Source organism: Myotis nattereri (genome assembly GCF_964212035.1).
Source record: "Myotis nattereri genome assembly, chromosome: Y".
Taxonomy (NCBI): Eukaryota; Metazoa; Chordata; class Mammalia; order Chiroptera; family Vespertilionidae; genus Myotis; species Myotis nattereri.
Genome location: NC_138094.1, coordinates 35,533,036 through 35,550,831, shown reverse-complemented (window position 1 = coordinate 35,550,831; position 17,796 = coordinate 35,533,036).

The following is a 17,796-nucleotide window of genomic DNA, read 5'->3' as shown; positions in this document are numbered from 1 at the left end:
CTGATGTGTTTCTGTTGAGAAATCATTGGATAATCTAATGGGAGATCCCTTGTATGTAACTTTCCGTCTCTCTCTTGCAGCCTGTAAGATTCTCTCTTTGTCCTGGACATTTGCCATGGTAATTATGATGTGTCTTGGTGTGGGTCTTTTCGGGTTCACCTTGCTTGGGACTCTCTGGGCTTGTGTGACTTTTTTCTTCCCCACCTCAGGGAAGTTTTCTGATATTATTTCTTCCAATAGGTTTTCTAATCCTTGTTCCTCTTTCTGTTGTTCTGGCACCCCTATTATTCGTATGTTGTTTCGTTTCATGTTGTCCCAAAGCTCCCTTAGGCTCTCCTCCTGTCTTTTAATTTTTTTCTCCAACTGAAGTACAGTTTGGGTGTGTTTTGCTTCCCTGTCTTCTAATTCACTAATTCGGTCTTCCGCTTCTCCTAGTCTACTGTTGATACTTTTAATGGTGTTCTTTATTGCAGCTATATCGCACTTCATTTCTTCTTGGGTCTTAGTTAAGTTGTCGATTTTTTCATCTGTTTCTTCTTGCTTCTTGGATAAGTTGTCGATTTTTTCCTCCATCCGGTGTATGCACTCTAGGACCATTATTCTGAATTCTTTTTCTGTCATGTTGTATGCCTCTGTATCACTTAGCTGCTTTTCTGGTGAGTCCTCCTTTTCTTTCCTTTGGGGATTTCTTTGTCTACCCATGTTTGATCTCACTGACGTATATAGATATTGAGTCGTTCAGTGGCTGCTCCCTAGGTGGCAGTGGCTCCTTGGGCTGTGGTTGCTCCTTGGGCGGTTGTGGTAGCAGCTGCTACTCTGTTGTTAGCGGGTCTTCTGATGGGTGCTGTTCACAGCTGTTGTGGCTCGGCCAGATGTGTAGACTCCCATCACCCTCCGATCGCCTGATCAGCCCCTTGCCCAGGCCTGACGCCTCCGCCAGAGGTGTCAGGCTTGGACAAGGGACCCCCATCTCCCCCCAATCACTGGCTCTGACCCCCGCCCAGGCCTGAGGCCTCTGGCCCAGGAATCATGCCTGGGCAGGGGACCCCCATCTCCCTCTGATCGCTTGCTCCACCCCTCGCCCAAGCCTGAAACCTCTGACCCAGGCTTCAGGCCTGGGCAAGGGGACCATCATATCCCCCCAATCCCCGGCTCCGCCCCCCACCCAGGCCTGATGCCTCTGGCCGAGGCGTCCGGCCTGGGCAGCGGGGACCCGCAGAGGCAGCAGCGCCGTGATCCCCCGCTCTGCCCCTGCCCAGGCCTAACACCTCTGGCCGAAGCATTAGGCCTGGGCAGGGGACCCCCAGCTCCCAGTGGTTGCAGGCTCCGCCCCTGCCCAGGCCTAACACCCCTGGCCTAGCCGTCCGGCCCGGGCAGCGGGGACCCGCAGTGGCAGCGGGGGGCGCCGCCATCGTGCGGGCTCCGCCCCTGCCCCTGCAGGACGCCTCTGGCTGAGGCATCCGGCTCGGGTAGCAGGGACCCGCAGCCTCAGCGGCCCCGCGATCATGGGCTCCGCTTTAGGCACAGGCAAGGGACCCCTAGCTCTCGGGACTGCCAGTTTCGACTGTGCCCAGCTCCCATCGCTGGCTCCACCCCTACTTCCTGCTATCACTGGCCAGGGTGGCAAAGGCGCCTGATTTTCAGATCATGGCTGGGGGGCAGGGCAAAGGTGGCCCCAGGGCCGCCTTTGAACTGCTCCCCACCTCTTAGCTCCCCCCTGGGTTTCCCATCACTGTCAGTGGCAGGGAGCTTCTTCCTGCTTTCCCTTTCGCCTCCCTGCATGTGCCTACATATGCAAATTAGCCGCCATCTTGTTGGCAGTTAACTGCCATCTCAGTTGGCAGTTAATTTGCATATAGCCCTGATTACCCAATGAAAAGGGTAGTGCCGTACGCCAATTACCATTTTTCTCTTTTATTAGTGTAGATTTTGATTTCTCTGAAACTCTTAAAAAAATGATTTGAAAATATCAGAAGATCACAGACATTCCAGAAAACTGGGATCTTAACCCAGCCAAAGGAATGACATTTCAATTTTTCAATTTTATTTATTATTTTGTTAGCTTTTGTTTTTCTTTTTTGTTCCCCCCCCTTTTTTTTGTTTGTTGCTTTTATTCTTTCTTCTTTCTTTGTTCTCCTTTTTTTGTTGTTTGTTCCTTTATTTCCTACTTCTGTACACATTATTTTTTCAACCACGTGAGCAAAAGACATGTGAGCGGTGCACTCTTGTCCAGGGAGCATTAGCCCCGTGAGCAGCCTGCGTCGAGCCAAAGAGAGGCAACCTCATGTGGCCTGCCCCTATCCAAGGAGCAGCAGCTGTGTGAGCAGCCCGCTTCCCCGTCCGAAGAGCAGCAACCACATGAGCAGTCTGACCTGTCCGAGGAGCAGCAGCTGAACAAGCATCTTGCCCTTGTCCAAGCAGCAGCAGCCGCACAAGCAGCCTGCCCAATCCAAGGAACAGCAGCTGTGTGCCCATCCGAGGAGCAGCAGTTCTGCAAGTAGCCTGGCCCCATTCGAGGAGCAGCGGCAGCCGAACCCGGTCCAAGAAACAGCAACCACATGAGCAGACCGGCCACATCTGGTGAGTGGCAGCTCTACACAGCATGCACCGGAGGAGCAGAGCCACAACAGCCTGCACCTGTCTGATGAGCAGCAGCCGATACTAGGAGCAGTAGCCCCACAAGCAGCCCACCACAGAGGAACAACAGCAGCATGCAGCCAGTCCCCAATCAAGGTTCAGCAGCCACGTGAGCAGTCTGCCCCAGGTCAAGGAGTAGCAGCTGTGTGCGTAGCCAGCCCCAACCAAGGAACAGCAGCTTCGTGATCAGCACATCCTCTGTCTCAGGAACAGATTCTGTGTGTGAAGCCTCCCCCCACCAGCCAGAGGAGCCACCACACTGTGAACAGCACCCACCAGAGGAGCTGCTGCCAACTGAGGAGCAGCTGCTACAATAACCGCCAGAGGAGCAACCACAGCCCGAGGAGCCACTGCCACCCAAGGAGCAGTCGCTGAATGACTCAACATCTAGATATGTCGGTGAGATCAAACATGGGTACACAAAGAAACCCCCGAAAGAAAGAGAAGGAGGACTCGCCAGAAAAGCAGCTAAGTGAAACCGAGGCATGCATGACAGAAAAAGAATTCAGATTAAGGGTCCTAGAGTGCATAAACCGGATGAAGGAAAAACTCAACAACTTATGCAAGAAGCAAGAAGAAACAGATAAAAAAAATCAATAAATTATGTAAGAACCAAGAAGAAATGAAGAGTGATATAGCTGCAATAAAAAACACCATTGAAAGTTTCAACAGTAGACTAGGAGAAGCGGAGGACCAAATTAGCGAATTAGAAGACAGGGAAGCAAAACTCCCAAACTGAATTGCAATTGGCGAAAAAAATTAAAAGACAGGAGGAGAGCCTAAGGGAGCTATGGAACAACATGAAACGAAACAACATGCGAATAATAGGGGTGCCACAACAACAGAAAGAGGAACAAGACTTAGAAAACCTATTGGAAGAACTAATATCAGAAAACTTCCCTGAGGTGGGGAAGAAAAAAGAGTCACACAAGCACAGAGAGTCCCAAACAAGGTGACCTTAAAAGACCCACATCAACACGCATCATAATTACCATGGCAAATGTTCAGGACAAAGAGAGAATCTTAAAGGCTGCAAGAGAGAGACGGAAAATTACATACAAGGGATCTCCCATTAGATTATCATATGATTTCTCAACTAAACACATCAGGCCAGAAAAGAATGGACGGAAATTTACACAGTGATGCAAAGCAAAGCAATGAATCCAAGAATACACTATCCAGCAAGACTATCATTCAAAATTGAAGGGGAAATAAGAAGCTTCACAGACAAAATAAGGCTAAGGGAGTTTATCAATACCAAGCCAGCAATGCAAGAAATGCTAAAGGGATCAGTGTAAAAAGAAGAAATAAAAAGCTCAGAAAGAAAACACACAGAAAAAATAGAAATGGCTACAAACAAGTACCTTTCAATAATAACTTCAAAGGTAAATGGACTAAATGCTCCAACCAAAAGACATCGAGTGGCTGAATGGATAAAAAATAAAAATAAAAAAAAAAATAAATGACCCATACATTTGCTGTCCACAAGAGACTGACCTCAGAATCAGGGACTCACACAGACTAAAAGTGAAGGGATGGAAAAATATCTTTCAGGCAACTGGAAATGAAAATATAGCTGGGGTAGCAATACTTATATCTGACAAAATAGACCTCAAAGTGAAGGCCATAATAAGAGATAAGGGAGGCCACTTCATAATACTAAAGGATTCAATATACAGAGGATTTAACCCTGATAAACATATATGCACTCAATACAGAAGCACCCAAATACATAAAAAAAAAACTCCTGGAATATATCAAGGGAGAGACTGACAACAATACAATCATAGTAGGGGACTTTAATACACCACTGACATCACTGGATAAATCCTCTAGACAAAAATAAATAAATAAATAAATAAAATGGTAAAGAAACAGCAATCCTAAATGACTCACTAGATCAGATGGACTTAATTGACATCTTCAGAACATTTCACCCCAAAGCCACGGAATATACGTTCTTCTCAAGTGCTCATCGGACATATTCAAAAACAGACCACATACTGGGTCACAAACAAAGTCTCCCCAAATTCAAGAAGATTGAAATCATACCAAGCATTTCCTCAGACCACAAGGGCATAATACTAGAAATAAACTAGAATAAAAACAACTCAACATTTTCAAACACTTAGAAATAAAAACACTTAGGAGCTGAATAGCATGTTATTAAATATTGATTGGGTTACCAATGAGATCAAAGAAGAAATTAAAAACATCCTGGAAACTAATGACAATGAAAACACAACAATCCAAAACCTATGGCACACAATGAAAGCAGTCCTGAGAGGGAACTTTATAGCTCTACAGGTCTATCTCAACAAACAAGAAAAAATGGTAGTAAATCATCTAAAACTACCTCTCAAAGAATAAGAAAGAGAGCAACAAGGAAAGCCCAGAAGGAGCAAAAGGAAGGAGATAATAAAGATTAGAGCAGAAATACATGACATAGAGACAAAAAAAACAATACAGAAAATCAATGAAACCAAGAGCTTGTTCTTTGAAAGGATAAACAAGATTGTTGAACCTCTAGTCAGGCTCACCAAGAAATAAAGAGAGAGGACCCAAATAAACAAAATCAGAAATGATAATGGCGAAATAACAACAGACCCCAGAGAAATACAAATGATTGTTAAAAAATACTATGGACAACTCCACTCCAACAAACTAGACAACCTGGAGGAAAAGGACATATTCCTAGAAACATACAACATTCCAAAACTCAATCAGGAAGAATCTAAAAATCTCAACAGGCCAATAACTATGGAAGAAATTGAAGAGTCATCAAAAAGCTTCCAGCAAACAAAAGCCCAGGACCACACGGCTTCACAGGGGAGTTTTACCAAACATTCAAGGAAGAACTAAAACCTATCCTCCTCAGACTACTACAAAAAATTAAAGAGGAAGGAACACTTCCAAGCTCATTTTATGAAGCCAGCATCACCCTAATTCCAAAACCAGGTAAAGACAACACAATGAAAGAGAATTACAGGCCAATATCCCTCATGAACATAGATGCCAAAATCCTCAACAAAATCTTGGCAAATCAGATCCAGCAGTACATAAGAGAGATCATACACCATGAACAAGTAGGATTTATCTCAGGGATGCAAGGATGGTACAATATCCGCAAATCAATAAACATGATATACCACATAAACAAATTGAAAGAAAAAAAAAACCCACAGTCATATCAACTGATACAGAAAAAGCATTTGACAAAATTCAACACCCATTTTTGATAAAACCTCTCAGCAAGGTAGGAATAGAAGGATCATACCTCAACATAATAGAAGCCATATATGACAAACCCACAGCCAACAGCATACTCAATGGGCAAAAACTAAAACCATTTCCCCTAAGAACAGGAACAAGACCGGGATGCCCACTCTCACCACTCCTGTTTGACAGTGTACTGGAAGTATTAGCCACTGCAATTAGACAAGAAGAAGAAGAAATAAAAGGCATCCAAATTGGAAAAGAAGAAGTAAAACTGTCTTTATTTGCAGATGATATGATATTATACATAAAAAAACCTAAATACTCCATCAAAAAACTATTAGACTTAATAAATGAATCTGGCAATGTAGCAGGATACAAAATTACTGCCAAGAAGTCTATGGCATTTCTATGCACCAATAGTGAACTTACCGAAAGAGAGACTTAAAAAGCAATCCCATTTACCATCGCACCAAAAAATACTAAGCTACCTAGAAATAAACTTAACTAAAGAGGTAAAAGACCTCTATTCAGAAAATATTCATGTTCTTGGATTGGTCGAATCAACATCATTAAAATGTCCATAATACCCAAAGAAATATATAAATTCAAGGCACTTTCCATTAAAATACCAATGGCATATTTCACAGACCTAGAACAAACTCTCAAAAAATTCATCTGGAATAAAAAAAGACCCCAAATAGCTGCAGCGATCCTGAGAAAGAACAATGTAGGTGGGATCTCAATACCAGGTATCAAGTTGTATTACAAAGCCACTGTTCTCAAAACTGCCTGGTACTGGCACAAAAACAGACATATAGATCAATGGAATAGAACAGACAGCCCAGAAACGGGCCCGAACCAATATTCTCAATTAATATTTGACAAAGGAGGCAAGAACATACAATGGAGTCCAGATAGTCCCTTCAATAAATGGTGTTGGGACAATTGGACAGATACATGCAAGAAAATGAAACTAGACCGCCAACTTACACCACACACAAAAATAAACTCAACATGGATAAAGGACTTAAATATAGGACCAGAAACCATTAGAATATTAGAAGAATCCAAAGGCAACAAAATCTCAGACATATGCCAAAGCAATTTCTTCACCGATACAGTTCCTATGGCATTGGAAACTAAACAGAAAATAAACAAATGGGACTACATCAAAATAAAAAGCTTCTGCACAGCAAAGAAACTATCAACAAAACAACAAGAAAACCCACTGCATGGGAGAACATATTTGCCAATGTTATCACCGATAAGGGTTTAATCTCCAACTAGGGAACTCATACAACTTAATAAAAGGGAGATAATCCAATCAAAAAATTGGCAAAGGACCTAAATAGACACCTTTCAAAAGAGGACATTCAGAAAGCCAAGAGACATATGAAAACATGCTCAAAGTCACTAAAATCATCCGAGTGATGCCAATCAAAACAACAATGAGGTACCATCTCACACCTGTCAGAATGGCTATCATCAACAAATCCACAAAACACAAGTGCTGGAGTGGATGTGGAGAAAAAGGAACACTCGTGCACTGCTGGTGAGAATGCAGACTGGGGCAGCCACTATGGAAGACAGTATGGAGTTTCTCAAAAAACTACAAATGGAACTCCCATTTGACCCTGTGATCCCACTTCTAGGAATATATCCCAAGAAACCAGAAACACCAATCAGAAAGGATATATGCACTCCTATGTTCATAGCAGCACAATTCACCATAGGTAAGATCTGGAAACAGCCTAAGTGCCCATCAGTAGATGAATGGGTTAAAAAACTGTGGTACATCTACACGATGGAATACTATGCTGCTGTAAAAAAGAAGGAACTCTTACCATTTGCAACAGAATGCATGGAACTGGAGAGCATTATGCTAAGTGAAATAAGCCGGTCAATGAAGGAAAAATACCACATGATCTCACTCATTTATGGATAATAAAGACCATTATAAACTTATGATCAAAAATAGATACAGAGGCAGAGCTGCCTCAAACAAACTGTCAAACTACAGCGGGAAAGCCGGGGAGGGATGGGTGGCTGGAGAGGGGTGACAAGAGATCAACTGAAGGATTTGTATGCATGCATATAAGCATAACCAATGGACATAAGACACTGGGGGTAAGCGAGGCCAGGGGATTGTCAAGGGCGGGAAAAAAAGGAGACATATGTAATACTCTTTATAATACTTTAAGCAATAAAACAATAAAAAATACTAAAATAAAAAATACAATAAAATAAAATATCAGAGAGGAATGGAGAGGGAGAGATAGAAACATCAACAATGAGAATCATTGATTGGCTGCCTCCTGTACGTCCCTCACTGGGGATCGAGCCAGCAACCTGGGTTATGTGTCCAGACCAGGAATCAAACTGTGACCTTCTGACTCATAGGTCAACACTCAATCACTGAGCCATGCTGGTTGGGCTGAAAACTTTTTGAAATATACAGTAGGTCCTCGGGTTATATCGCGACATAATGCAATTTTCCCCGTTAAGTCAGAACCCACCTATAGAATCACCTACATCACTCACATGGAGCACATACAGAGCAGTAATGAAGTGAAAGAGTAAAAAAAAAAAAATTAAAGCAAGATAACAATTCCTGACCTTTACTTGTGGCAGATAATAAAAAACAAAGCACATATGTACATATGTCGAAATGACGGAACTTTTTTTTATTAACACTGTAAATGGGAGATAGTGATGTAACCGCAAAACAACATACATCGAGTTCAACGTAACCCGAGGACTGCCTAAATAAAATTTGAGTCCAAAACGTTGACTTTTAGATGTGAAATTTAGCAAGCACTCTAACTGTCCTGTGCGCATTCTCAATAGCCATAGTATTCTAGACTTATGTAATATATTAGAGGCCCAGTGCATGAAATTCGTGCACTCAGGGGGTCCCTCAGCCCGGCCAGAACCCTCTCACATTCTGGGAGCCCTCGGGGGATGTCCCACTGATCGCTTCGCGATGCTACAGAGGTGGGAGAGGCTCCCACCACCACCGCTGCGCTCGCCAGCCATGAGCCCTATGGGAGCGCACTGATCACCAGGATGCAGCTTCTGTATTGAGCATCTGTCCCCGGTGGTCAGTGCCCATCATAATGACTGGTCATTCTGCGGTTCAACCATTTGCATATTAGGATTTTATTATATAGAATTCATGTCTCAGATAGTACCAATCCATTTGTTTTTCATTGATAGCACTTTCATTCTTGTTCTGAAAATAATGAGATAGCTCCAATTTTACAAACCTTACCAATCAAGATCTGTTCACTCTTTGGCCCAAGCAAAGGAGATAACATTTTGTCAGAAGTGTAATATACAAACGACTTGAGGCTCCATTTGAATTTTGGATTTCCTCTGCTGTTACCTTTTGTCTCCAACTCCTGTCCCAAGGTTTTCTAACAAACCACAGAAGCCCTCACATCCTCACATACAGACCACTGGTCCATAGCATCAGTACCTTATCCACCTTCTTCAGGTCTTGGTCCTTTTGGGTGATATGCATGTATTTCTTTAAAGCATATTCACCACAAACAGATTTGTCTTTCATTTCCTGAGCACTCACTTCTAATTCTTTCTCCATTTCCGTCTTGAAAGACTCTTCAATAATCTGCTGTAAATAGATGACCAGCAAAATAGGAGATACACATATACATTTTAAAAACACATAGTACTATAACTCTGTTTCTTTATGTGACATGTGCATGACAGAAAACTGTTTCATTCGTTGCTACTATCAAAGTGGCACAAATATATCATGTAATGAAGAATAGGAATTACTGTGCCTAAAGTGTGTGTGTTCCAGATCAAATGAGCCAGGAATTCAAGGAACATGATACAGAAGATTAATCTTCGTAAGGTCCAGCAGGCATGAGAAGTAGCAGGGTAATCCATCTGCCTGGGACCAGAATCAGGACATAGAAAGTCAAAGACAATGAGGAGGGAGGAGGGCAGGGCAGCCTGAGGAAGCCACCAGATTGGCAGCCACCTCCCCCAGTTTCTTCTGGTCCTAGCCAGCTGACCTTGAAATCCCTTACACAGGGAAGTTCTACAGCAAAGCAGAGTCCATCTCCTTTCCGAGTGTGTTTTCAGGAACATGAGAATGCATGCTCACAGACTTGCAAAGCTCCCTTTTCCTATGAGACCCCTATTATGCCCATGTACAGCCTTTTTCAGTGGGCTTAAGCACAGGAGAGGATTGGGATGCCTGCAGCAAGCTTTTTAAAAGTTACCTACTAGCATGGAGAACTGAGCTATGCTTATTATACCTTTTCTCGATCCAGTTTTTCTAGTTTTCTCCGTTCTCTTTCCAAAGCTTTCTGTTCATTCTGCCTTCTTTCTTCTCTCAGCTTCTGTTCTTTCAGCAGGGTCCATATTCTTTCTTCTTCACTCTCTTCTCTAACTTCTTTCTCATCTGCACCTAAAGAGACAGAAAATAAAGAGCAGAGGCCCAGGGAGACTGCTCAACTCTCAGTTGATTGTGTTGGCCTGCTGATCCATCTTCATGGTCTCGCAGCCTCCAGCCCCACACCTGGCACATCATCTGCCTTTTACTTTACTTCGATGAAAACAAGTCACCCTTGCCATGAACAACTTCAACTGTCCTCCTGCCACAACACATTTCCTTATCTTCCTCACCCCTTCTTCTGTACTCTGCCCTTCGCAAGCCTTGCATTTCTGCCTCTATCCTCAGTTGTAACTCTCTATTTAGGATTCTAACTTAAACATTAGTCTGTATTTATACAGCAGTTGTATAACTCTTCCCCTAATTCCCACAAAAGCAATCGAGCCTCTACCGCCCAGAACAGTACAAAATTATTACAAAACCAGCACCCCGCCCCTGAACCCCCCTAGTCATCTTACCAACATTTCCCACTTGCCCTGGGCCGATCCCTTCCTGGAGTTTTAGCTATTACCTCTGCCCTGATCATTCTCACATCTTTTTCTCTAGCACAGATCTCTCCCCCAGTCTCATCCGCATTTCTGGCCAGTTCCCTACCATCAACACTTGGAAATCCCACAGCATCAGCTTCAGACCTGAAGTTATCATTCCTGTCCCTTTTTATCATGCCTTTCTACACTACATTCACTCATCCACCAGGGCTTACAGGCTCTAACTCCCCCAGATACTGCAATAAGACTACCTCTCACCTTTTACCTGGACAGCTGAGCTGAAATAACCTAATCAATGTGCTCACCCTGACATCAGTCTCTCTGCCTTCAAGCAACCACCATCAGCAGCACCCTTCATTTCCTGAAAAGAAGACCTGGATTTCTGTTGCTGTCTCTGCTCTGGTGGTGTCCACACCTTCTTTCCGGACTGACCTGAAATAGTACACTACTTCTGCACTGGGAACACTGCACCTCCAGCAGCAGACTCATGCTACCTGGGTATATTTGTGCCTCCCTTGCTCTGTGCTTTGCTTTCAATCTCTCCCTAACCTAATACTCACTTCCTCCCACCTCTCCCACACAACCCCACCACTGAGCAAGCGCCCAGGACCCTGAAAAAAGAGATAAACGAACAGAAGAATATACCATGTTCATGGACTGGTAGAATTAATATCATTAAAATGTGCCTACTATCCAAAGCAATCCTTAGATTCAATGCAATCACTATTAAAATGCCAAGTGCATATTTCACAGATCTAGAATTTTGCAAAAAAATTATATTTGCATATAAATTTGAATGTTCTGAACATTCAAATGAGATACAGAACACTGAAAAAGACCCCAAAATAGCCACAACATTCGTTTTTGTTTTTGTTTTTGTTTTTTTTTGTTGTTTTTTTCAGTATAGCAAAGGCGGGGATTTGTTAAAGAACAAGTACAGACTCCAAAGTAGGGAGGGGGAAAGAGTACCACAGAACAGACTCCCACATAGGGAGGGAGGTAGGGTCCCCTAGCCTCAACATTCTTGAGAAACAGGAACAAATGAGACTACATTGAATTAAAAAACTTCTGCAAAGCAAAAAAAAATCAGCATCAAAATGAAAAGGGAATCCACTGTATTGGAGCACATATTTGCCAATAATACATATGGTAAGGGGTTAATTTCCAAAACACATAAAGTACTCCTATAATCCACCAAAAGAAAAACAACCCCATTAAATGTGGACAGAAAATCTAAATAGATACTTCTCCAATGACAACATACAAATGGCAAGAGACATGAAGATAGGCTCAATGTCACTAATTATTAGAGAGATGCAAATTAAAATGACAATGAGGTGCCACTGCAAACCAGCCAGAATAGCAACCATTAATAAGTCATACAATAAGTGCTGGTGAGGTTGTGGATAAGAAGGAACCTTAGCACACTTCTGGCTAAGGAATACAAGATACAGCCACTAAGAAAAACAGTATTCCTAAAGTGACACCTCTCCACCACCACATTTACACAGTATTTTGTACCTGCCTTCTCACAACCACATGAATCTGTTTGTTCTACATCTATTGTTCCAGGCTTTATTTGTCTATTCCCTGTAGCTCAAAGCAAAAGTCCTCACCTGTCACAGGTTTAACTCAATGTCAATCCCACAGATGGCTATGCTTGCCTTTCTCCTCTGGCTCTGGAAGAGCCTAAACTTTTGTAGGCTACACTTTCCCCCCAGCAATGCTAAGAGACAAATTCATAGGTTCACCAAAGGATTTTGAAGGTTTTTGCTAACAGGACAGAAACAACACAGTCATTTCGGACTCATACTCCTGGTCATGAAATTCAAATACCAGAGGAGGCAGTTGATCATTTTCACAGGCAGAAATGCAATCTTCTTCTTGCTTGCAGACCTAAATGCCATCGCTTTATCACATGGAATAGCAATCTCAAAATAGAAATGCTGTTTGGTTGCTGACTTTAAACAATAAAGAAGAAAAAAGGACTATATCTTTGCTGTGCATTGCATAACAACATTTCGTTCAACAGACCACATATATGACAGTGGTCCCATCTTCTCTCTATATAAAAGTCCAAGCAACGGTTAAGACTGGCCGGTAGCTATGATGTGCACTGACCACTAGAGGGCAGATGCTCAAGGCAGAATCTGCTCCCTGGTGGTCAGTGTGCTCCCATAGCCAAGCTCCCATGACCAGACAACTTCCCATGGTTGCTCCCGCGACCCCACCCCTGCCAGTAGGCCCCGATCAGGAGTGGACAAGATGGCCCTGTTCACCAGCCAGGCCAAGGGACCCCCCAAAATCATGCACCAGGCCTCTGGTAAGATTATAATGGAGCTGAAAAATCACTACTGTCTAAGTGGTGTGGCTATCACCACATGGTGATGTAATACAATGCATTACTCCCGTGTCTATGGAGATGCTAATGTAAACCAACCCACTGTGCTGCCAGTCATATAAAAGTACAGCACATACAACTACGTCTAGTACCTAATACTTAATAAATATAATAAAGGACCATGTCACTGGTTTATGTATTTACTACACTACCCTTTTAATCACTGTTTGATAGTGTTTTTTTTTTCTAATGATAAAGAAAAGTGTGCTGTGAAACAGCATCCCATGTTATATGGGCAGCAACTTCATATACCTCATGTTTATTACATCTCTCGATGGCGTCATTTTCTCCTGTGCTTGATTTAATCTTGTTTTGTACAGTAACATGCTGTATGTGCTTGTACCGGAGGGGCAATAGGCTACCTGGATGTACAGGAGGCTGTACCACCTAGATTTACAAAAGTGCACTCTGATGTTCACACAACAATGAATTCCCGAAGGACACATTTCTTAGAATATATACCTGCTATTAAATGGTGCATGACTGTACTTTGTAGCTACCTAATTAGTATTTCCACTGGACATCTCAAAGATATCAAGTTTTGGATTTTTTCACTTCCCTTTGTATCCAAATGAAGAGGGGAAATGATGATTATAAGAGAATTTTTCAATGATCAATGTAAACATTACTTAAGAATAATTTTAAAAGCCATTGTTATAATTTTCATTCTATCTCTGAGATAGAACACCTATGAACTCAGTTGGTTTCCTTTATTGTATTATTTTTATTTCCTACTCACCCAGGTCTCTGCGAAACAACCTATCACAGCCACTCTTGGGTGGCCACTGCCCCTACTCAGTATCTATCCCATCAGAGGTCTTGGTGATGGCTAGCTGACTGCTGACTTTCCCACTAGAAGCTCCATGAAGAAAGGGCTTGGGTTGTCCCACTGCAGTATGCCCAGCACCCAGCACACAGGAGGTGTTTGTTTTTCTTTTTTCACAATTAAATCAATGAGGTGATATTGGGTGATAGAGTTTTCATATATGAAGTGAAGGTTCTCATGAAGTCTCGCTGAATGAGTGCTTTACAGGATGGTGTACCCTGGAATCAGTGAGAACAATCCTTTCAAAGTCTCTTGTTTCGTTTGGCAATTCCTCATCTCCCTGAGTATGCTGACTTGAACCAAGAAACTACTTACAAGAGGCGTTGAACATGATAGTCCCATCCAAACACTGGAAAAACAAGAGGTGGTTTTACTTAAGAAATCTCCTTTCAAGCTTGAGGCTTAAACTCTTTAGTTCAAGGAGAAAAAGATCTGGCTGGAGTATGAGACAAAGCTCTAATCTCCCCCTAGAGCTTTCCTCCCTGATTCCACACAGGGGAGGGAAGTGTGTAAATTAGAGACAGTAAGAAGAAAGAGAAAGTGGGCCAGACAAGTTTGATGACGAGTTTTCCTCCAATGTCATCAGCTCTTCTGAAAACTGAAATATAAAGGTTCTTCTGTCCTTATTTTTTTTTTTTAAAGACATGAAGGAAACAAAGAATTATTAACATACTACAATCACATTGAAGATGTATATGGGTATTAACCGCCATTTCAATTTTATACTATGATTTCCCAAAATGGAATGGTTTCTGAAGAACTGTCTTAAGCAAAAAGGTAACTGCTTTGTCAGACTATGGACAAATAAGAAAAATACAATCTTCCAAAACTCAATCAGGAAAAATCAGAAAACCTGAATAAGCCAGTAAGTACTGATGGAATTGAAGCAGTAATTAGATAACTTCCAGCAAACAGAAGTCCTGGTCCAGATGGCTTCATAGGGAAGTTTTATCAAACATTCAAAGAAAAACTAATACCTAATCTCCTCAACTATTCCAAATATCCAAGGGAAAGGATCACTTTCTATGAGGACAGCATTACCCAAATCCCAAATCCAGATAAAGCCACTACAAAGAAAGAGAATTATCCCTGATGAATACAGACCCTAAAATCTTCAACATAATTTTAGCAAATGAGATCCAGCAATACATTAAAAAGACCATACATCATGACCAAATGGCATTTATTCTAGGAATGCAAGGCTGGTACAATATCCACAAATCAATAAATGTGATATATCACATTAACAGACTGCAACACTCAAAAATCACATGATCATTTCAATCAATGCAGAAAAAGCATGACAAAATCCAACACCCTTTTTTGATAAAAACTTTCAGTAAAGTAGAAATAGATCATACCTCAACATATTAAAAAGCCATATATTACAAACCTACAGCCAATATCATACTCAATGGCTAAAAACTAAAACCATTTTCCCTAAGAATAGGAAGCCAGGGATGCAACATAACAGGATATAAAATTAACACCCAGTAAACTATGGCATTTTTATATACCAACATTGAACGCTCAGAAAGAGAAATAAAAGAACAATCCCAATTAGCACTGCAACAACAACAAAAAATTGAGACTTATGAATAAACTTAACCAAAGTGGTAAAATACGTATACTCAGAAAACCATAGCACACTGAAAAAAGAGGTAGAAGAAGATATAAACTAGAGGAAGAATATACCATGTTCATAGATTGGCAGAAATAAATATCATCAAAATGTCCATACTACCCAAAGCAATCTTTAGGTTCAATGCATACCTATTAAAATACCAATGGCATATTTCACAGACTTAGAAAAATACTCTAAAAATTATACCAAAAAAGACCTCAAAAGCTGCAGCAAGCTTGAGAAAGAGAGAAGTTGGAGGAATAACAATACTAGATATCAAGTTATACTAGAAAGCCACTGTAATCAAAATAGCCTGGTACTGGTACAAGTATCGCATACAGAGCAATGGAACAGAACTAAGAACCCAGAAATTGACCCACACCACTATACTAAACTAGTATTTGACAAAGGAGGCAAGAGCATACAATGGAGCAGAGGCAGTCTCTTCAAGAAATGGTGTTGGGATAATTAGACAGATATATGCAAAAACATGAAATAAGACCAACTTACACCATACACAAAATAAACTCAAAATGGATAAAAGACTTAAATTTAAGTTGGGAAACCATAAAAATCCTAGAAGAAATCACGGGCACCAAAATCTCAGCCATCTTACACAGCAACATGTTTATGGATACAGTGCCTAGGGCAAAGGAAACTAAGAAGGAAATAGACAAATGGGGCTACATCAAAATAAAAAGCAGCTGCACAGCAAAAGAAACCATCAAGAAAATAACAAGAGCCCTGACTGGTTTGGCTCAGTGGATAGAGCGTTGACATGTGGACTGAAGGGTCCTAGGTTCGATTCTGGTCAAGGGCATGTACCTTGGTTACAGGCACATCCCCAGTGGGGGGTGTGCAGGAGGCGCTGATTGGTGTTTCTCTCTCATCGATGTTTCTAACTCTCTATCCCTCTCCCTTCCTCTCTGTAAAAAATCAATAAAAGTATTTTTTTAAAAAGAAAATAACAAGAGAGTCTACTGCATGGGAGAACATATTTGCCAATGATACATCCAATAAGGAGTTAGTTTCCAAAATATATTGAGAACTCATACAATTTAACAAAAACAAGGTAAACAGTCCAATTAAAAAATGGGCAAAGAACATAAATAGACACTTCTCCAAAGAGGACATACAGAAAGCCAAGAGACATATGAAAAAATTCTCAAAGTAACTAATCATCTGGGAAATGCAAATCAAAACAACAATAAGGTACCAGCTCACACTTGTCAGAGTGGCTATCATCAAGAAATCAAATGACAGCTGTTGGCGAGGATGTGGAGAAAAGTACACTGCTGGTGGGAATGCAGACTGGTGTAGCTACTGTGGAAAACAGTATAGTTTCCTCAAAAAATTCAAAATGGAACTCCCATTTGACCCAGTGATCCCACTTCTAGAAATATATTCTAAGAAACCCAATGCACTCATTAGAAAGAATAAATGCACCCCTATGTTCATAGCAGCACAATTTACAGTAGCTGAGATTTGGAATGAGCCTTAAGTGCTCATCAGCAGATGAGTAGATAAAAAAACTATAGTACACTTACACAATGGAATACTGTGTGGCAGTAAAAAAGAAAGAACTCTTACCATTTGCAACAGCATGGATGGACCTGGAGAACATTATGCTAAGTGAAGTAAGCCAGTCAAAGAAAGATAAGTATCACATGATCTCCCTCATGTGTAGAATCTAATGAACAAAATAAACTGATGAACAAAAATAGACCCAGAGACATAAAAGCATGGAACAGACTGTGAAACCTCAGAGGGAAGTCAGGGGAGGGGAGGTGGGTAGGAAGAGCTCAATCATTGAACTTGTATGCATATATGCATAATGAGTGAACACAAATAATGGGATGGTGAGGGCCTGTGTGTGTGTGTGGGGGGGGGGGGGGCGGGCGTGTGCCAGGAGCAGGCTGGAAGAGGTCAATGGGGGAAAGAAGGGGACTTCTGTAATAGTTTCAACAATAAAGATTTTTTTTTTTAAAAGCCACTGTTGGGGAAGATTAATGAGAAGCAACTCCTTTAATTTTCTCCTCTTTACATGTTCAAATTTATTTCAGAAATGTATTAACAATGGCAATACTCAACTCTAAGACTTTGAATAATTTATGCTTATAAAGGTCCTCCCTCAATAAATGAAATAACTCACTAGGAACAGGCTGGCATTTAGTAGCT